General features: G+C 41.4%; 1 pseudogene; it reads right to left on the bottom strand.

Moving 5' to 3' along the window:
* The window catches only part of LOC120057433, a 113,289-nt pseudogene that overhangs the window by 4,313 nt on the left and 85,542 nt on the right, over positions 1–23,434 (bottom strand).

Raw genomic sequence — 23,434 nt, 5'->3', positions numbered from 1 at the left:
GTAACTCGCCTCACCTTATATCCTCACAGCTTATCAGCTTATACTCCAGAGTTGTATGTTTTCTGTATTTATATTGTATATTCCGTATGTTGATTAAGTTTCTGTATTCTGTTTGTACATTGTCTATCGATGGTAGCAACTATTCACCAAGTCAAATTCCGGGTATGTGTATTGGTTGGTTTATTCGGATCCCCAGTAGCTTTTGCCAAAGCAGCAGCTGTTCAATTCAACCAAAAATAATTTATCAATTTTATAAATTTCTGCATTTCCTGCACTCATTTGAGAATTTCCACACTGCCACGTAGGGCTGCACAATATGGGGAAACAATCTAGGCCTTATTTTTAACCAAATGTTGCAATTGCGATTTGACATGTGATTTAGAGCAAAACACTTGGGTGAACTGTTGGAATTAGGGATGCACGATATATCGGTGAACATACTGGAATCGGACGATATTAGCTAAAAATGCCAACATGGGTAACGGCCCGATGTCTAGTTTAATACCGATGTCAAAGCTGACGTGCATACCTATATAAAGGTAGGTACATGACGCAATGACGCCACGTAAAATGTTGCGCAACACAGCATTTCTAGCCCACAATGTCTGCTGTGTGGATCGAGCAGTCAACATGTCGAACAGTCATTTGAAAGAGTAAGAACATTTCAGCGAGACAACTCAAAAGGCGAAATCCATTAAAGCCAAGATAATGGAATTCATTGCCCTTAACAATCAACTGTTCTCTGTTGTGGGTGATGTTGGCTTTCGCGACTGGTCGAGCACCGGTACACACTGACTTTACCAAGTGCGCTATTGTTCAGATGTTGCCGTACCGGAGTTACACAGTAACAGCGTCACTGCTATTAGCTTCATGACATACTATGGAACGCTGCTTGGGTCTTTGCGTGTCAAAAAAGATACACGTCAAATAACTATTTGACAATAACACGACTTGACGCGTTAAATAACACCGTTTTATTATAGAATATTGTGTGTTCTGAATTTGCACGTGCAAGCCAAGCACCACCACCACTACCAGTAGCACTGTTAAAGCTGTACAAAAAAGTCTGTAAACAATCAAACACCAGCCACGAACAATGTATTTACAATACTGCGTTGGTAATAAAGCATTATTTGTTTGTCTGCAACTTCTGGGTAGCTAGCTAGCTTTAGCTTGGTACCTAGCAAGCACAAATACAACCAGCCTGAAAACAATGACCAGTAGAAACTGCAGTCATTTTCACTATTCTTAGCAATGATTTAGGAATCCTTGTAAGTATTAGCTAGGTAGCCACTTGTTGTTCACCTATTGAAATTTAACTTCAGTTCATGAAGATAAATAGCTATCCAGCTACTTAACCCTGTTGCCCAAAGCTAACGTTATAAGCAGCCAGCAAGCTTCATCTGGCTAGTGAAGCTCAACCTGACCGTGTTATGTTGTGAAGCTAGCCACAATAAGGATTAGGCACAATAGTGGAATTTGCGGTTTGCCTTCAAAATAAAAGTACCCCTGAAAGTGATGCAGAAGGTTACAATTGGTGGAATCATGCCATATTTAGACTAGATAATGTGAAGCAATGAAATGGGGGTATCAATGACACCCACAGAACACAACTGTGAAGAGTTTACGCAAATATTAGTGTTGTAGAGCTTATCGTAGGACTGTGACAGTGTGTGAAATCACCTCCCCAGTCAGCCTGTTGTGTGTATTGACATTCATATTTCACTGTACAGCTTTACCTACAGATTGGGTATCAATGAAATGGGGTATCAGTCTACTCAATACCCTAGATATTTTCCCCCCAAAGTCATCCTCAGAGTTATCAGACTCCAAAACATCCACTCAGTATTGTTTTTCCTCGGGAATAGTGTTCAATACACATAGGTTGACAATAAATGTGGCTCAATTCACAGTCCCGCAATAAGAGCTACAATGCTAATGTTATCTGGGTGTCACTGAGTAGACTGATACCCCATGTCATTGATACAAAATCCATAGGTAAGGCTGTACAGTGAAGTAAGTATGCCCCCAATACAATTCTAAAGTATAATACATCCAGTGTGATTTCAACAGATTTTTGTCAAATTAACAAAATATTGTCTTTTGTTGATTTTATATAACATTCCAACCTCGTTTAGCATGATCTATTCAATTATGGAATAATTATACTATTTGTATTCATTTGCGTTACTGTCAATGACATACTTGTATTCTGAAGGCTAACCGCAAAGTCCACTATTGTTGCTAATCCTTATTGTGGCTAGCTTCACATAAATGGTTCCGACCACCATTAAATCAAATAACTGTCTTATAAATTAAGGTTATTTTACATTATGACACCTAGCTATATAGTTAGGTAGCTAACTATAGCTACTGAAACATATTATGTTGTTTTGCTATGTTTTTGGGGAAGAACATTGTTTGCATCCATGACCTAGCTAGCTTTTTTTATGACCAGCACTGTAGGTGCTCGAGACAACTTTACCAGCATCATAGCATACGTATCGATGAATCATTGTGACATGAAATACGAGTGATAGTGTAATCAATGTGTAATAACTACGCAAAAAATTAAGTAACACGTTAAATGTATATTTTTTGACACGGAAAGACCCAAACGACGTTCCATAGAAATCCTGGTTGAGAATGAAACGACTGAACAAATGAACAACGAAACAGCACAGCAAGTAAGTGAAATAAATACGTTTTGATTACGTTTTACTGGTAATGGGGACATATGTAAATGCCAACAAAATCCCTTTTTGGTCAGCGTGGTGTGTGTAACCTTTATTTAACTAGGCAAGTCAGTTAAGAACAGATTCTTATTTACAATGACGGCCTACCCTGGCCAAACCCGGACGACACTGGGCCAATTGTGCACCGCCCTATGGTACTCCCAATCACAGCCGGATGTGATACAGCCTGGATTCGAATCAGGAACTGTAGTGACGCCTCTTGCACTGAGATGCAGTGCCTTAACACACACACACATGGACGCAGTCGTCTAACTATTTAACTGCACTAGAATGCTTAAAAGGCCGCTAAAATTGTAAATATCAGTTATCGGTATACATTTTTTTTGGCAAGGAAAACATCGGATATCAGTATCGGCCAAAAATGTAATATCGGTGCATCACTAGTTGGAATCATGGAAATAGGATGATTATTCTAATTAAATAGTTAGAATACAGTGTTGTTTGACATGACAACGAATGAAAATGCCAGGGAGGAGTTATTGTGACAGGGTAGGAACCAAAGTGTTATTTTTTTTCTCTTTTTTTAGGAACCACAGTGTTAATAAGTGTTTCCTAGGGGACCCTATAATCTTTGGCTACATTGAAAGTTCTTCTCTCTCTTAACTACTTCATGTAGCTAACCTATTCATGCTTTGCATATTCCTGTTTGATGTATTAAATACTGTTACACAAACAACATGCTGATTTAGGTCTACACCATCAATGGTTTTATCAGGCTGTATAGCTAATTACGTTTGCTCTGACATGTATAGCTAACTAACTAGCTAATATCATTAGCAGCTAACAAGATTTAGGCTCAACTTGCTAAGAAAAGACAAACTAGCTGTCTGCAGAAGTGTTTCTTACAAACTAAGCGTAATTATAGAATGCTAGTGGATTTATTAAGAAGTGAAGTGAAAACAACACCATTGTCATCAACATTGTTGCATGTGCGGCATTTACCATGCAGACTGAACGCAAGTGTCTCCTGGTCGAGGAACAACAAATGCGCTCCTTGAGTGACAGGGGGCGGCTAGGTCTGTGTGGAAAGCAGCATGGAGAGAGAAGAGATGACTCAAGTAGCGAAGTAAACTATAAAAATGGATGTTACACACGGCATATCACATTTAACAAACTAAACATTCAAATACCGTTACAGAAGGTCAAGTAAAAACCCAAACCGGTCCGTGTATCAATACCGGTATATCGCAAAATACAGTATACCGCCTAGCCCTAGTTTCGGTATGGAGGAATGATCTCAAATCCTGTCACGATCGTTGGAAGCGTACTCGGACCAACGTGCAGCGTGATCTCGGTTCCACATCTTTTATTAGAAATAAATGAACCACACAACAAAACAATAAAGACTAAACGAAACGTGACGACAACGGAGTGCTAACATGCAACCTCACATAAACAATATCCCACAAACCACAGGTGGAAAAAAGGCTACCTAAATATGATCCCCAATTAGAGACAACGATTACCAGCTGCCTCTAATTGGGAATCATACAAAATCACCAACATAGAAAAACAAAACTAGAACCACACATAGAAATAATAAACTAGACTTACCCCCAGTCACGCCCTGACCTACTCTACCATAGAAAATAAGGGCTCTCTATGGTCAGGATGTGAAAAATCCCTTCCTTTGTGTCCTCCAACCTCATCAAACATTATAGCAGATGACTCAGATCTGTTATCTTGGCAAAGGGTGGGTGCACAAAATACTAAATGCTGTGGTGCCAATAATAGTGACATGTATGTTTTTGAATAAAATAATGATTTATTGATGACGAAGGTTTTTCTTTTAACAATTTTAACTCAATTAAAAGGTTAGATTCATATGATATTTTGAGTAAATCAAGTTGATAAATAACCTCACAGCCTTCTTTGTTCATACAGTATTTACCTAGGGTGCCAATAAATCAGGAGGGCACTGTACAAATAATACATCTAAAGAATAATGTGGGTGTAGATTGTGTGTGTTAGAGTGCCTGTGTGTGTGTTTTTGTCATTTCACAGTTCCCACCGTTCCATGAGATGTTGTTTAATCAGTTTTTTAAAGGTAATTTAGCTGTTTGCTTGAGTAAATGGAGATGGAAGGGAGGTCCATGTCATCATGACTCTGTATAAAAATGTGCCTTGAATTCGTTTTGGACTTGGGGACTGTGAAGAGACCCCTGGTGCATGTCTTATGGGGTATGTATGGGTGTCTGAGCTGAATGTTATTTGATTATGCAAACAATTAATTTTCTTCAGTAATATTTCTCATAAAAACTACTGTAGGAGAGAAGCAGTTACTCTCATCAACCCTCAACCAGGAGAAACTGGCATGCATGTTGTTGATGTTAGTTCTGTATGTGCAGTTAAGAGCTAGACGTGCTGCTCTGTTTTGAGCTAGCTGCAGCTTTGATAGGTCTTTCTTTTCTGCACTTTACCATATTACCAGACTGTAATCAAGACCGGACAAGACCAGAGTCTGAAACTAGTACAGTTGATTTTTATACTTGGCGAATAACGTGATTCTGATTTTGGTGGTGGTGATACATAGTTAACACAGTGTCAGAAACGAGGGTAATATGTGCTGCTAAAGGCTGAGCATCAATCAATTGCACCCCTATGGTTAGCGAGCAGCATGCTAATGATCGTCTATATCCAGGTACAGCCAATTGGCCTTAGAGCTGTCCTGGGGACATCCATCCATCCAAATACTTGACGGTGCTGCTACTCATGTCACCGGCTGTTGCCCTGGAGATCACGATCAAATGACTCAGTGATTACGTCAGCCAGGGAGACTGTCAATTACACTGTCATTCATCATCACCACAGGATATGATCAGTGGAGTGAGTCAGAGGAATAGGCCAATACAGGAATGGATGGACTGAGCAGGGATATGGAATGGATACAGTACATCCTTGGTGCGCTGTAACAATGGTCAGGCCATAAACCAGCAGCACGGGGGGGTACTCTTACAGATAGTAGTGGTGTGTGGAAATCTGCCAGGGGAAGGCACTAGGAGGTGGTGTTAATATACACTGGAGGAAAGAGACGGAGGGAGGGGGAGAGAGAGGAGGGGGGTGTAGTAGAAGGTGTCAATGTGAGGGTGATAAATAAGTGGTGGTGTTCTGAGACACCCCTCCTTGGTATAAACCAGCATCCCGGTGAGAGAGGCAGGCAGGCTAGTGGTAGATCTCCGTGGTAACGGGCAAGCGTAGTCATGCAGTGAACGCCGGGGGAGCATAAATCTGTTCTCGCCCCCAGCCCTATGGACTAGTGGGCTTACGGAGGAGGAGGAGATGGAATGAACATCACCTGCTCCTCCACACTCCTCCACACACAGGGGAGAGAGGCAGAGAGAGAAAGAAGTGTATGTGAGGAAGCCAACGGAAAAGGGCCAGAGAAAGCTAAGTAGAATCAAGTCAGAGAGCGAGAGCACAAAGACAATACACCGGAATAGATACCTAAGACACTGAGAAAAGAGAGGAAGACGTGGAGCAGAAAACCAGAAGCCTCGTACTGCCTGCATCTCTGCCTTTAAATCCTTGGTGCATTGCCCTGTAGCGAGAGGCCGCGTTGCCCTTCACCCTCGGCTGCCACTTTTAATCTGTCTCTAATTACACACTTTATAGCCTAGCTGCCGCACGCCCCGCGATCAATGCCTCGGCCAGCGGGCTACAAGGGAGTCCTCCCTCCCGGAAAGGGTATAGTTCTGCTCCTGAGAGAATTACACCCCAAATCCTAATAACCCTAGGCAGACGAGCAGTGATACAACATTGAAAATCTAATGATTCTAGGAATGCTCGAAGGAAACAACCCTCGCTACAACACACTGCTGGTCCAATAATGCTGAGCAGCTCATTGTTTTCCAATATGGATTTCTTGAGAAATGTCAGACCATTGCTGGATCACAAGCCCATGGCTTCTCGAGTCTGTCTGGTAGTTTTTAAAGGATTGGACATGTAACAGTGATATCCAAACATCTAGGCTTGGTCGAATTGATGCCTGCTCTTTCAGATCTTCTAGTCACAAAATCCTTATGGGTAGGGGCTGCATTGTCAAGTGATTTTAAATGCCCGGGCTGGAGATTTTAGTCTATCATACATTCAGTTTCAGCCTAAAAACTAGCCGGTAGTAGCAGTAGCCTATAGTTTTTACCTGCTCTGGTCATCATCTTCCTCTGAGTCAGAGCATAGTTTGTCCGGGTCGGGAAGCGTGCTGGGGTCAAACTCCTCTCCATCGGCACCGTCCAGGTACGCTACCACCTCCTCTTCATCTTCCTCACCGGACTTCTGCTCCTGGGACAAACGGGACAAAATACAGTTACTTCAAATACCTCAGTTGTTGGATTCAATAAGGAAATCAACCAATTGTGCTAAGACTATATGAAACCCGATGAATGTTGCGCCAGATGTCTTGAAAAAGCTCTTACTGACCGAATAATTTACACATCAAAAGGTACTGATGTAAATGGTGAGTGGGAAAATCACAAGTCGCATGCGATGTCAACAGCTTCACTTGGCATTGGCAATACAATCAATGAATAGATGAATTAACATGGCAAGGAGGAGAAACAAATTCCCCATACAGAGTAATGTATTGGTACCGATGTCAGTGTACCCAATTACTGGAAGCTATCTTTCACAAGGTGAAAGCTTGCCAAACCACACTAAAATCACACCCCTATATGAACTCAGCAATAATACTAAGTCTGAAGCTGGCAAGTAGCAATACTGCAGGGCGGACAGAAATAATAGCATGAAAATGTATTCACAGCGAAAGCCAGAGGGATATAAAGCAGTATAAGATAATAAACTCCAACTGCCTGGTGCAGGAGTAGGTTAAAAGAAGATGGAGAAAGATAAACGCAGCTCGATAGAGGTTTACAGAGACCGGCAGAAAGGTAACCCTAGTAATGTGAGCATCGTAAAGACCGAATCGGGAGCACCAAACAACTCTGCTCGTGTGTGTGTCACTAATAACCTGTGGATCTCCCTCACACAATGTAACCTACAGTGGGGCAAAAAAGTATTTAGTCAGCCACCAATTGTGCAAGTTCTCCCACTTAAAAAGATGAGAGAGGCCTGTAATCAATACTTATTTTCCACCATAATTTGCAAATAAATTCATAAAAGATCCTACAATGTGATTTTCTGGATTTTTCTTTCTCATTTTGTCTGTCATAGTTGAAGTGTACCTATGATGAAAATTACAGGCCTCTCTCATCTTTTTAAGTGGGAGAACTTGCACAATTGGTGGCTGACTAAATACTTTTTTGCCCCATTGTATATGCATAAATGGAGGACGATAAAAGCTACAAATAAAACAAGTGGAAGTTCTAGGGAATTTTACTGTGTGCTCTTTAATGCAAGTGGGGAATGAGAGGGGAGGTACAGAGAGAGAAATAATTGATCTACTTAAAATGGATGAAACTGCCCAGTGGAACGCACTTGTTAATGAGCTCGGGTTCTCAGACACACAGAGCCCCCATCTTATGAAAGAATCTGCGACAAACACGGCTGTGGTAGATTTCTCTATGGACAGTTATAATGAGAGGGTGCTGTTTGTTCCACATATCTGAGTCCATGTCTCTAATCTCAGTGTTCAACGAGCCTTATTCGCCCCACACGGACAAGTCAGACTTAATGGCTTCCAGAAAACCATGAAGAAAGAGAGGAGAACATTGCTGTTTTTAACAAAAGTCGATGGACTTTCTCAAACCGTGTGATGTGAGAATGAGACCGACCCACAAAATGTTTGAAAATGAAAAAGGTCAAAGGTATCATGACTGTTACTTCAAATCGGGTAAACGGCGTCACTCCAGAGGCTACCGCAGAAAACAGAGGGTCATGAGCACGAAACGTTTCAGATGAAAGAGTTAGGGCTGGAGTGCATTGCTGTAGCTTTCCAAACAGAACCTGCAGTATGGATTTTCCTACATTCTGGTGGTTATACACAATGTACAAAACAAGGACACCTGTTCTTTCCATGACAGACTGACCAGGTGAAAGCTATGATCCCTTTTGATATCACTTGTTAAATCCACTTCAAATCAGTGTAGATGAAGGGGAGGAGACTAGAGGTCGACCGATTATGATTTTTCAACGCCGATACCGATACCGATTATTGGAGGGAAAAAAAAGCCGATACCGATTAAACGGCCGATTTATAAAAAAATTAAAATAATGTTTTATATATATATATATATCATACACACACACATTTTTGTAATAATGACAATTGCAACAATACTGAATGAACAATGAACACTTTTATTTTAACTTAATATAATACATAAATACACACACACACACACACACAGCTCTGAAGTGACAATGATACTGAAGAGTCTGCTTAGGAGACAAATACTCTCAACTGTTTGAATAAAAATAGAGTTTAAGTTACCTGTGATGAATGTTGAAAACAAAAACTGTCATTTCTATATGCAGCAAATCCTATTTTAATAATGGGCATGGTAAGAATTGACGACCAAAGTGCGAGTCATAATTCCCATGACACCTTCTAGCAAAATCTGAAAAGCGGTTCCTTCATTTATTCCATAGGATATTTTTAGATTCACTTAAAATAAGGTCTGTGTTTCGTGTAGGCTTACACCACCGTGCCAATGTTATAACTGTGTTGATATCCATAGGACAAGGTAACTCTGATCAATATTGGCTAAATATAAGCGAAGATCATTTTTTTTGTAGAGTGGATTTATGAAAATATGTTGACAAACGTTACCTTATCCTAGTGAGATTTACACGGGTATCAAAACGTCGAGGCGGTTTAAGCCTGCACGAAACACAGACCTTATTTGAAGTAGATCAAGACATTCTCTATGGAAGACATGAACGGTAAAATAACGAAGGAACCCCTTTCAAGTTCAGCCGCAAGTTATTACAGGAATTATAACGCGTCGACTATTTCTCTCTAAACCATATACCTTTGACTAATCCGGAAACTATCACCTCGAAAACAAAACGTTTATTCCGTTCCGTATTTTATCTAACGGGTGGCATCCATGAGTCTAAATATTCCTGTTACATTGCACAACCTTCAATGTTATGTCATAATTACGTAAATTTCTGGCAAATTAGTTCGCAAAGAGCCAGGCGGCCCAAACTGTTGCATATACCCTGACACTGCGTGCAATGAACGCAAGAGAAATGACACAATTCCACCTGGTTAATATTGCCTGCTAACCTGGATTTCTTTTAGCTAAATATGCAGGTTTAAAAATATATACTTGTGTATTGATTTTAAGAAAGGCATTGATGTTTATGGTTAAGTACACATTGGAGCAATGACAGTCATTGATTGATTGTTTTTTATAAGATAAGTTTAATGCTAGCTAGCAATTTACCTTAGCTTACTGCATTCGCGGCACAGGCAGGCTCCTCGTGGAGTGCAATGTAATCAGTGTTAGAGCATTGGACTAGTTAACTGTAAGGTTGCAAGATTGAATCCCCCGAGCTGACAAGGTTAAAAATCTGTCGTTCTGCCTCGTTCCTAGGCCGTCATTGAAAATAAGAATGTGTTCTTAACTGACTTGCCTAGTTAAATAAAGATTAAATAAAGGTGTAAAAAAAAATAAAATAAAAAAAAATAATAATAATAAAAATACAAAATCGGCGCCCAAAAATACCGATTTCCGATTGTTATGAAAACTTGAAATCGGCCCCGATTAATCGGCCATTCCGATTAATCGGTCGACCTCTAGAGGAGACTGGTTAAAGAAAGATTTTTAAGCCTTGATACAATTTAGACAAGGATTGTGTATATGTGCCAGAGTGTGAATGGGCAAGACATAAGATTTAAGTGCCTTTGAACAGGGTATGGTAGTAGGTGCCAAGCACATCGGTTTGTGTCAAGAACAGCAATGCTGCTGGGTCAACATGAGGCTGGTAAAAACTCAATATTAGGAAGGTATGCGCAGCTAAGTAAATAGTTCAATGTACTTCGCTGATTTAATCAAGTGATATTCACATGAAGTAGAATGAAAGCCAGAGTTCTAAGCTTAGTGGATGACATTGAAGCAATAGCCATACCGCATATGTAGGCTTAGACAGACACATTATGCCATAGTATTTCACTCTTCCTACAGATTTGGGCGATATGGACCAAAATCCATATTGCGATAACGTGCCTGAATTGATGCGATAACGATAAATAGAAGTTTATAACATTGCATTTTTATTTTTATCCTTTAAACTTCTACTACTAGTTTGATGGTTGTAGCCATCAATTGTCTCATTAACAGTCACCCATATAAGCAAACTTATTTCATTTAAAAATGGCAAATTTCTCTAGTATAGGCTACTTATCGTTATGAACGATATCAAACTGCCTGCGATAAGTGACTGGTGTCGATCATTTTCATTTTAGCTTACTTGTTCTACTATCTACTCCTATATCCTATCGACTCCTAAACCCATTTTCTACCCAGAGACGACAAAATGGGGGAGGTAATGGAAGAGGCGGGTACTTTATTGTAGTAATTCTTGAATCTAGGGAGGAAATCTAATCTTTGCTTTATCTAATATTAGAATACGTTAGAATTAGCTGCTGTTTCCCGCCACAAGTCTTGCTGGGCAGGGAGACAGATTCAATGTCTGTATGTGCTGTAAACCAATCCTGTCTGGAAACCTGGCTTCGTGCGATTCATTTGAAATTCTGCTGACAGAGACTTGCGGTAAGAACAGTCCTGTCCATGTGAACAGAATAAAAACAAGAGTTGGCCCTGCCTCATGCTGACGACAGGGAGACTGAAAGAAATCCAACCCCTGACAGAAAGCAGGGAGAACTCAATGAGACTCACACTGTGTCCCAACACTAGTTCTTGAAATCAGGTGAGTACTGTATTTTTTTCCTAACCTGATCAGAATATACAGATTAACAGCAAACACGCATCGTTTCATTCACTTTGCTCAATAGATAAGTAATTACAAAAAAACAAAGCTGACAGTATCATAAACTAAATCTACTGATGAACTGGCAGCATAACGCCACACCACCAAGCAGGCCTGCGCGTGGTTTCATATCATTATCTTCAGTATAGTCTCAGATGTTCAATACAGCCACAGTGCAATCTCAGCCCCCGCTAGGGAGACTTCTGGACTCATCATAACAAGAATGCCTTATTTAGCTGAGCGAGGAGTCAGTGTTTCCTTAGAAACTGAAAACCCTTTTAGGCATATTCCACTGTGTGGAAAACAACTGACAATATGTTCAATGAAATACTTAGAGCACCTTTACTTGGAAATGTGTTAACATTCGACAGTATATGGCATGCCATGCATATGGATGGAAACAGGATATATAATATTATAGAGTGCATTTGGAAAGTATTCAGACCTCTTGATGTTTTCCACATTTTGTTACGCTACAGCGTTATTCTAAAGTTGATTAAATTGTTTCCCCCCCCTCATCAATCTACACACAATACCCCATAATGACAATGCAAAAATGCAAAAATGTCTGTATGTCTAAAACTGTACATGTCAACATGTTTACACAGGGCACAGCCGTAAAAGAGATCTAGGTCTCAGTCTGTTTTCCCTGTTAAAATAAAGATTTATATAAAAACAGTTTAATAAATTTGCAAAAATATCTAAACACTGAAATATCACATTTCCATAAGTATTCAGACCCTTTACTCAGTACTTTGTTGAAGCACCTTTGGCAGCAATTACAGCCTCGAGTCGTCTTGGGTAGGACGCTACAAGCTTGGCACACCTGTATCTGGGGAGTTTCTCCCATTCTTCTCTGCAGATCCTTTCAAGCTCTGTCAGGTTGGATGGGGAGCGTTGCTGCACAGCTACTTTCAGGTCTCTCCAGAGATGCTCGATCGGGTTCAAGTCCGGACTTTGGCTGGGCCACAAGGACATTTAGAGACTTGTCCCGTAGCCACTCCTGCTTTCTCTTGGCTGTGTGCTTAGGGTCATTGTCCTGTTGGAAGGTGATCCTTCGCCTCAGTCTGAGGTCCTGAACGCTCTGGAGCAGGTTTTCATCAAGGATCTCTCTCTGTACTTGCTCCATTCATCTTTCGCTCGATCCTGACTAGTCTCCCAGTCCCTGCAAAACATCCCCACAGCATGATGCTGCCACCACCTTGCTTCACCGTAGGGATGTTGCCAGGTTTCCTCCAGATGTGACACTTGGCATTCAGGCCAAAGAGATCAATCTTGGTTTCATCAGACCAGAGAATCTTGTTTCTCATGGTCTGAGAGTCCTTTATGTGCCTTTTGGCAAACTCCAAGTGGGCTGTCATGTGCCTTTTACTGAGGAGTGGCTTCCGTCTGGCCACTCTACCATAAAGGCCTGATTGGTAGAGTGCTGCAGAGATGGGAGAACCTTCCAGAAGGACAACCATCTCCACAGAGGAATTGGAGCTCTGTCAGCATGACCATTGGGTTCTTGGTCACCTCCCTGACCAAGGCCCTTTTCCCCCGATTGCTCAGTTTGGCCGGGTGGAAAGCTCTAGGAAGAGTCTCTGTGGTTCCAAACTTCTGCCATTTAAGAATGATGGAGGCAACCGTGTTCTTGGGGACCTTTAATGCTGCAGACATTTTTTGGAACCCTTCCCCAGATCTGTGCCTCGACACAATCCTGTCACGGAGCTATCTGACAATTCCTTCGACCTCATGGCTTGGTTTTCGCTCTGACATGCACTGTCAACTGTGGGACCTTATATAGACAGGTGTGTGCCTTTCTAAATCATGTCCAATAAATAGAATTTAACACAGGTGGACTCCAATCCAGGATGATCAATGGAAACAGGATGCACCTGACCTCAATTTTGAGTCTCAAAGCAAAGGGCCTGAATACTTACAGTTGAAGTCGGAAGTTTACATACAATTAGGTTGGAGCCATTAAAACTAGTTTTCAACCACTTAAAAAATGTATTGTTAACAAACTATAGTTTTGGCAAGTCAGTTAGGACATCTACTTTGTGCATGACACAAGTCATTTTTCCAACAATTGTTTACAGACAGATTATTTCACTGTATCACAATTCCAGTGGGTCAGAAGTTTACATACACTAAGTTGACTGTGCCTTTAAACAGCTTGGAAAATTCCAGAAAATTATCTCATGGCGTTAGAAGCTTCTGATAGGCTAATTGACATCATTTGAGTCAATTGGAGGTGTACCTGTGGATGTATTTCAAGGCCTACCTTCAAATTAAGTGCCTCTTTGCTTGACATCATAGGAAAATCAAAAGAAATCAGCCAAGACCTCAGAAAAAAAGGTTGTAGACCTCCACGAGTCTGGTTCATCCGTGGGAGCAATTTCCAAACGCCTGAAGGTACCACGTTCATCTGTACAAACAATAGTACGCAAGTATAAACACCATGGGACCACGCAGTCGCCATACCGCTCAGGAAGGAGACTCGTTCTGTCTCCTTGAGATGAACGTACTTTGGTGCAAAAAGTGCAAATCAATCCCAGATCCCAGAACAGCAGCAAAGGACCGTGTGAAGATGCTGGAGGAAACAGGTACAAAAGTATCTATATCCACAGTAAAACAAGTCCTGTATCGACATAACCTGAAAGGCTGCTCAGCAAGGAAGAAGCTACTGCTCCAAACCTTCCCTAAAAAAAGCCAGACTACGGTTTGCAACTGCACATGGGGACAAAGATCGTACTTTTGGAGAAATGTCCTCTGGTCTGATGAAACAAAAATAGAACTGTTTGGCCATAATGACCATTGTTATGTTTGGAGGAAAAAGGGGGATGCTTGCAAGCCAAAGAACACCATCCCAACCGTGAAGCACGGGGGTGGCAGCATCATGTTGTGGGGGTGCTTTGCTGCAGGAGGGACTGGTGTACTTCACAAAATAGATTGCATTATGAGGAAGGAAAATGATGTGGATATATTGAAGCAACATCTGAAGACATCAGTCAGGAAGTTAAAGCTTGGTCGCAAAAAGTGTGTGCGAGCAAGGAGGCCTACAAACCTGACTCAGTTACACCAGCTCTGTCAGGAGGAATGGGCCAAAATTCACCCAACTTATTGTGGAAAGCTTGTGGAAGGCTACCCAAAACATTTTACCCAAGTTAAACAATTTAAAAGGCAATGCTACCAAATACTAATTGAGTGTATGTAAACTTCTGACCCAATGCGAATATGATGAAAGAAATAAAAGCTGAAATAAATCACTCTACTATTTTTCTGACATTTCACATTCTTAAAATAAAGTGGTGATCCTAACTGACCTAAGACAGGGAATTTTTACAAGGATTAAATGTCAGGAATTGTGAAAAACTGAGTTTAAATGTATTTGGCTAAGGTGTATGTAAACTTCCGACTTCAACTAACTCCGTTCCGACTGACATTTTGCGCTTAGCTATCGGTCTTAGATAGCTTGCATTGAGCAGTAGCCCCGCCTGTGTGATGTAGGATGTGAAATCTGACACCACTTGAATATGGGATGTCTCTCCTACCATTTCCTTCACTCTCTGACCGTCCAACTCCTGGGTGAACCCTACGTTACCCCCTAACAAAGCACATGCCTGCAATCCTGACATCGTAGCAAAGCAGGAGAGTGTGGTTTCGTCAATCTAGCACATTTAGACAACACTATAATATTACCTAAAATAATTCAGAGATTTGAAACAAAAAAACACTCAGACTGACAATATTAGTATGAGATGAAAGGAGAGTTCCTAACGAGTTCAGGAAGCGAAGCTAGAGCTCTGTTTGACGTTCACAGTGGTGGTGGCAGATGTTTGATCGAGAGAGACCATTAGAAAATATGCACATTTTTTCCAACACTAAACCCACAAATATGTATTTTACAGTTATAAGGTGAAATCATAGTCATTTTATAATTTGATTATACAATATTTAGAAACCAGTCATTTCAAGCCTTATACAGTTTTGTTGAATAGGAAATACATAATATTACTAGCTATTGTTTATGAACCTCATGATAAATAATTACGTTGGAAACTACGTAGATTACATTTAACTGGTTAAGGTCAAAGTAAAAAGCTGACATTCAACATCATGCAATGTTTATTTCCCAAGTGTTTGTGTGAAAGTGTGTGCACTCAGCCTTCTTGTACAAGCCTTTACTGCGTCTGCTGTTTTATTACACACACACACACTCATCTTCAGAGGCACCCCCTGGGATGTCACGATCGTTGAAAATGTCTGACAGTGTACGCACGCACGCGCAGAATCCATGCATGGTGCCAGTTTAGAATGGCTCCAGCAAGAGCTATTGCCTATAAATATTTAAATAAATGCTGCAATCACTTAACATTAAGGAGACCATCAAATGTATGTGACGCTTTAAAATGCAGGTGAACTGGGCATACATTAAAGGCACGCTAACCTACAGTCAGTTCATCATCCAGGGATCCTAATTTCAGTGTATCAATTTTTCATAGTATAGTCCGTTACGGCTACGCTGCTGGAGCACGTTATGTCAACCTTTATTAAAGGGTAGGTAACATAAACGTAACCACATGTAACACATGGATTTGCATTAGAATACACATTAAAAGTCCCAATGCAAAGTTCCCTTACTTTTCAATGGGGGAGGGGTGGTGTAATGTAATATGGAGAACCCGGCAAGCCAGCCTGTTCCTTATAAATGTAAACTCCAACAGAAATAACTTCAAAATGTACAACTTCAAATTAAAACAAATCACTTGCACCCATGTCTATTGGTTTCAATTTAATTTCCAGCCAACTTAAAAGTAAATACTTACAAATGTATTGTTACAAATCAACTTGCAAGGTTGCTAGCCAACTAGCCTGCTAACGTCAGCCCTACCAGTCTGCTAACGTTACGTTAGCACGACGAGTCAGCCAGTTGCTATCAACACCTACAGTAGCTTACAACTACATTAAAGTAAATCAACGTTTTGGAAACACATATAGTGAGCGAGCATTGCGCCTCTTCCTGTCCAATGATGTCTACACATTTTTAGTTTCCACCTCTACTCACGTTGGTTGAGCACCTTCTACTTCTTTCCAGCAAGCTAGTCAACCAGGTAACGTTAGCGAACTAGTTATTAGCCTAGCCAACCACCACGGTTATGGTCGCTAAGCTAGAGCCCAACTACTGGACCCCAACTACTGGACCCCAGCTAGAACACAAATAACAAAACTAGGACTGTCCCCGACCCCCAAAAATATTGGTTGCCCGAAAGTTGTCTGTTCTTTCAACCAATCGATTGCCCAAATTAGATTTTTTTTTTTTTTTTTTACATGCATTTTTCCATATATATACACACACACTACGTGTTTTAGTAAAATCAACTATATGCATTGAGCTTGTCTGATGCGTTAAGCTTATGTTTGATGCCTCAAGAGGGCGCCAGAGATCTAGATAACCGGCTTTTTCATGGCTGTTTTGGAGCAGTGGCTTCTTCCTTGCTGAGCGGCCTTTCAGGTTATGTCGATATAGGACTCGTTTCACTATGAATATAGATACTTTTATACCTGTTCCCTCCAGCATCTTCACAAGGTCCTTTGCTGTTGTTCTGCGATTGATTTGCACTTTTCGCACCAAAGTACGTTCATCTCAAAGAGACAGAACGAGTCTCCTTCCTGAGCGGTATGGCGACTGCGTGGTCCCATGGTGTTTATACTTGCGTACTATTGTTTGTACAGATGAACGTGATACCTTCAGGCGTTTGGAAATTGCTCCCAAGGATTTTTTTTCTGAGGTCTTGGCTGATTTCTTATGATTTTCCTATGATGTCAAGCAAAGAGGCACTGAGTTTGAAGGTAGGCCTTGAAATACATCCACAGGTACACCTCCAATTGACTCAAATGATGTCAATTAGCCTATCAGAAGCTTCTAAAGCCATGACATTTTCTGGAATTTCCCAAGCTGTTTAAAGGCACAGTCAACTTAGTGTATGTAAACTTCTGACCAAATACACCTCTGCTGTTTTCAACCAAGATCTCAGCAATCACTGCCTCATTGCCTGCATCCGTAATGGGTCTGCGCTCAAACGACCACCCCTCATCACTGTCAAACGCTCCCTAAAACACTTAAGCGAGCAGGCCTTTCTAATCGACCTGGCCCGGGTATCCTGGAAGGATATTGACCTCATCCCGTCAGTAGAGGATGCCTGGTTATTCTTTAAAAAGTGCCTTCCACACCATCTTAAATAAGAATGCCCTATTCAAAAATTGAACCAGGAACAGATATAGCCCTTGGTTCACTCGAGACCTGACTGCCCTTGACCAGGACAAAAACATCCTGTGGCGTACTGCATTAGCATCGAATAGCCCCCGTGATATGTAACTTTTCAGGGAAGTTAGGAACCAATATACACAGGCAGTTAGGAAAGCTAAGGCTAGCTTTTTCAAACAGAAATTTGCATCCTGTAGCACAAACTCAAAACAGTTCTGGGACACTGTAAAGTCCATGGAGAATAAGAGCACTTCCTCCCAGCTGCCCACTGCACTGAGGCTAGGAAACATTGTCACCACCGATAAATCCACTATAATTGAGAATTTCAATAAGCATTTTTCTACAGCTGGCCATGCTTTCCCCCTGGCTCCCCCAGTCAACTGCCCTACACCCCCCACTGCAACTCGCCCAAGCCTCCCCCATTTCTCCTTCACCCAAACCAGGTAGCTGATGTTCTGAAAGACCTGCTAAATCTGGACCCCTACAAATCAGCCGGGTTAGACAATCTGGACCCTCTCTAAAATTATCTGCCGAAATTGTTGCAACCCCTATTACTAGCCTGTTCAACCTCTCTTTCGTATCGTCTGAGATTCCCAAAGACTGGAAAGCTGCCGCGATCATCCCCCTCTTCCAGATGAGCTTCAATGCCATACAACTCTCCTTCCGTTGCCTCCAACTGCTCTTAAATGCAAGTAAAACTAAATGCATGCTCTTCAACCGATCGCTGCCTGCACCTGCCCGCCCATCCAGCATCACTACTCTGGACGGTTCTGACTTAGAATATGTGGACAACTACAAATACCTAGGTGTCTGGCTAGACTGTAAACTCTCCTTCCAGACTCACATTAAGCATCTCGAATCCAAAATTAGAATCAGCTTCCTATTTCGCAAACAAAGCATCCTTCACTCATGCTGCCAAACATACCCTTGTAAAACTGACCATCCTACCGATCCTCGACTTCGGCGATGTCATCTACAAAATAGCCTTCAACACTCTACTCAACAAATTGGATGCAGTCTATCACAGTGCCATCTGTTTTGTCACAAAACTCCCATATACTACCTACCACTGCGACCTGTATGCTCTCGTTGGCTGGCCCTCGCTTCATACTCGTCGCCAAACCCACTGGCTCCAGGTCATCTACAAGTCTCGGCTAGGTAAAGCCCTGCCTTATCTCAGCTCACTGGTCACCATAGCAGCACCCACCCGTAGCACGTGCTCCAGCAGGTATATCTCACTGTTCACCCCCAAAGCCAATTCCTCCTTTCCTTCCTGTCCTCTGCTGCCAATGACTGGAATGAACTCCAAAAATCACTGAAGCTGGAGACTCATATCTCCCTCACTAGCTTTAAGCACCAGCTGTCAGAGCAGCTCACAGATCACTGCACCTGTACATAGCCCATCTGTAAATAGCCCATCCAACTACCTCATCCCCATACTGTATTTATTTATCTTGCTCCTTTGCACCCAAGTATCTCTACTTGCACATTCATCTTCTGCACATCTATCACTCCAGTGTTTAATTGGTATATTGTAATTACTTCACCACCATGGCCTATTTATTGCCTTACCTCCCTTATCTTGCCTCATTTGCACACACTGTATATAGACTTTTTTTCTTCTGTATTATTGACTGTATGTTTGTTTATTCCATGTTTAACTGTGTTGTTGTATGTGTCAAAACAGCTTTGCTTTATTTTGGCCAGGTCGCAGTTGTAATTGAGAACTTGTTCTAAACTAGCCTACCTGGTTAAATAAAGGTGAAAAAAAAAGAAGAAAAGGTTACCACATCGGGACTACAACTACATTACGTCTTTGACCACACTGTGTTGTTACATTGGTAAGTAAAAACTCATGCTTCTACATCTGCATTGCTTGCTGTCTGGGGTTTTAGGCTGGGTTTCTGAATAAACACTTGGTGAGACATCTGCATCTGTAAAATGGGCTTTATAAATACATTTGATATGATGCTTTCTACCCTTTAAAGACGTAGGACAAGGAATTATTATTGAAGGTGGAACAGGGTCTGATTGTGTTGAAAGAAAAAAATATTGATTAAAAATCTGTTCATGGGTAGTTCAGAGCTACACAGGGTTGAGGTAGGACCATATTCCAATCAATGAAGGAATTTGCTGATTAATGTATGGACTCTGTATCAACATTGGGCCAACAACGTATGCACAAAACACAAACCTAAGTGTGGCCACATCAGATTTAAATCCCAATGTGGGAGTAATAAGAGAGACCGGTGGACAGATTGATGAGACGAGAGCAAGTTAGTATTTTAGGAGACACTCTGGCATGACACCACAGCTCACTCCCTGATGGACTTTTATCAAATCTCTTCAGGCCCCTGGGTGAAGGATTCTCATTTAGAGCTTCATCTCTGAAAGTCTAACTCCGGAAAATCTGTAAAGCAGTCTCAGGCAGCAGGGAGGGAACATTTATTACTAACCTGTCAGACATTAGGCTGTCTGCAATCATTGGTGCATGCAGATCTCCCCCCTGCATTTGTAATTGGTATTATAATCAAAGAAAGAAAGACCTAAAAAGACTTTCCGGGAATTATTATTATTTATTTTTTTAAAGCTAAATATAAGAGGGTTTATAGATAATATTGTGAAGGTTATGAGACTAGATAGTGAACACATCTGAAAATCATTGAGTTTACATTGATACAGCTCATTAGATAAAATTCGTATCCATCTGGACAGCAAAACAATATACAAAACGAGAATCTGTTCCTTGGTCGGACAAGCAAAGTAATAAACAATACTTCATTTACTGTGCTTAAAAAAAACTTAAGAGATGGGCTTTTGGGTATCTATTGAAAGACAGTCATGAGACGACATTAAATAGTAGCTTCGGTTCAGGTACCAAATAGATGTGATAACTGAGCACATAAAGCACCACCAGGTCCATTGAAAACAGGCTGTCAAGGGGTGGGATGGATACCTCTTCCCTACACCAGTGCCGAGGCATCGATTGGATGATTAATCGCTGCATCCACACACCTGCATTTGCATATGCTTGCTATGCGAGGTATCCCCAAGTGAGACTGAGAAAAGAATGGACATGACAGCTGCCATCCTGAACCTGTGGACAGCCTCCTGAAATGGATGACAACAGCTGCTTTCCAGGCATCTCTGACTCAGTCGGATATAACCATTCCAAGGGGAGCAGAGAAACACTTTGGATTGGCCATCACTGGGCTGCTGCCAAATTCTCTGCAAAGCTGACTTTTAAAATGGCAACAAAGAGCGGTTATCCCTTCCAACTTCAACTTCTGATGTAGAGTCCGGGCATTGTGGCTTTCTTGGCATGACATCACAGTAATACACTTCTCTTGGGTGGAAGTGAATCGAGCAAAATGTCATCTGTCCGAAGTGAGGGCTTTGTTTGATAAATCTTGGTCTTAAGAGATCTCTATTTAAAAGCATGGGAGTGGGGGTCCATCTGCTCCCATTGGTGTTTTAATCAGATTTACTCAAATGTCAGTGAGCTAAGTGAGCTAACTGGCCTCAGTAGGGCCAGTATCAAAATGTTCATGTTTGTGCACTGGTCTGTGTGACGATGATAAGGGTCTCCAAAGCCTAACAGATTTGTATATGAAATATTCTTTACACGACTGCACCGTGCAACATATTGGGAAGCACTTCACGTGAAGTACATAAAATCAACAAAGTATATGTATAAAATCATCAACCAACTTCAAACACATGGCTACTGAAATAACTCCATGGTAAGCATTAGCATTTTAGTTTGTTTGAAGTCACCTCAGTTGACAGAAGCACATAGATTATGTCCATGACAGGATTCAATGGCAATGTTATCACTGGGACAAAGCCTACATGAGAGAGGCCGTTAAATGAACTGTTACAATCTATTGCTTTGAAAGTCAACCTCCTCCTTTCAAGACACCAAAGCTCTTTTGTAAGAAATCTTTCAAATCCCTTGCTTCTGAAGACCAGCAGAGTCTGCAGCAGTGGAGTTCATAAGAGTCTTATCCCCTTGAAGATAGTTTAAGGGGGCTGGAGGGGTGAGAAGAATTTAAGCAGTCTCCCGCTACTAACAAAAAATAACAGGGTTGTTCCATCAATTTGGTGCCTTTTGAGAAGTGCAACTCCGTCAAAAAAACATTTGATTTCACCTAATTTTAATATTCTGTCTAAGAGCACATTGACATTTATGAAAAACAGGTTCTCATCAAGAGGTTAAATACAAAAATGACTATAGTATGTGCCTATTAAGTGCCAAATAAAGTAAAAAGGTTGACGATTTCTTAAATCAGCCATAAATCCCCTCGTGACCGGGGAATGGAAGTTTGTGTGCAACAGAGAGTGGCAATTGAATGCAAGCTTCAAATGTTTTTCTCTTGTTAAAACAATTCTAGCCTGTCTATGGGTAATAGGGTTGACATGTTATGCTCAACCCGCTCAGTTTCCCCACCTCAAAACACCAGAAAATTGACAAAAATAGTGGTAGGCCTGATCACCAACAACGATGAGACAGCCTATAGGGAGGTCAGAGACCTGACTGTGTGGTGCAAGGACAACAACCTCTCCCTCAACATGATTAAGACAAAAGGAGATGATTGTGGAGTACAGGAAAAGGAGGACCGAGCACGCCCCCATTCTCATCGATGGGGCTGTAGTGGAGCAGGTTGAGAGCTTCAAGTTCCTTGGTGTCCACATCACCAACAAACTAGAATGGTCCAAACACACCAAGACAGTTGTGAAGAGGGCATGACAAAACCTATTCCCCTCAGGAGACTGAAAAGATTTGGCATGGGTCCTCAGATCCTCAAAAGGTTCTACAACTGCACCATCGAGAGCATCCTGACGGGTTGCATCCCTGCCTGGTATGGCAACTGCAAGTCACTAAAGAGGGTAGTGCGTATGGCCTAGTATATCACCGGGGTCAAGCTTCCTGCCATCCAGAACCTATATACCAGGCGGTGTCAGAGGAAGGCCCTAAAAATTGTCAAACACTCCAGCCACCCTTGTCATAGACTGTTCTCTCTGCTACCGCATGGCAAGCAGTATCGGAGCACCAAGTCTACGTCCAAGAGGCTTCTAAACAGCTTACTCCTGAACAGCTAATCAAATGGTTACCCAGACTATTTGCATTTCCCCCCCACCCTCTTCTACGCTGCTGCTACTCTGTTATTATCTATGCATAGTCACGTTAACTCTACCGACATGTACATAATTACCTCGACACCGGTGCCCCCGCACATTGACTCTACCGGTACCCCCTATATATAGCCTCGCTACTGTCATTTACTGCTGCTCTTTAATTATTTATTATTATCTCTTACTTTTTTGGGGATTTTCTTAAAACTGTATTGTTGGTTTAGGGCTTATAAGTAAGCATTTCACTGTAAGATCTACACCTGTTGTATGCGGCACGTGACAAATTAAATTTGATTTGAAAAATAGTAGAACTAGCTCATCTGCTTTTATACTATGATGTTCAATGTTTCTTTTGAAAACATTTTTAAAGGAATATCATATTAAAACGAAAGTTCAGTTC

The sequence above is a fragment of the Salvelinus namaycush genome, chromosome 12 (genome assembly GCF_016432855.1).
Source record: "Salvelinus namaycush isolate Seneca chromosome 12, SaNama_1.0, whole genome shotgun sequence".
Classification (NCBI taxonomy): domain Eukaryota; kingdom Metazoa; phylum Chordata; class Actinopteri; order Salmoniformes; family Salmonidae; genus Salvelinus; species Salvelinus namaycush.
The sequence above is the reverse complement of the archived record's forward strand: the minus strand, read 5'-3'. Positions and strand labels throughout refer to the sequence as shown.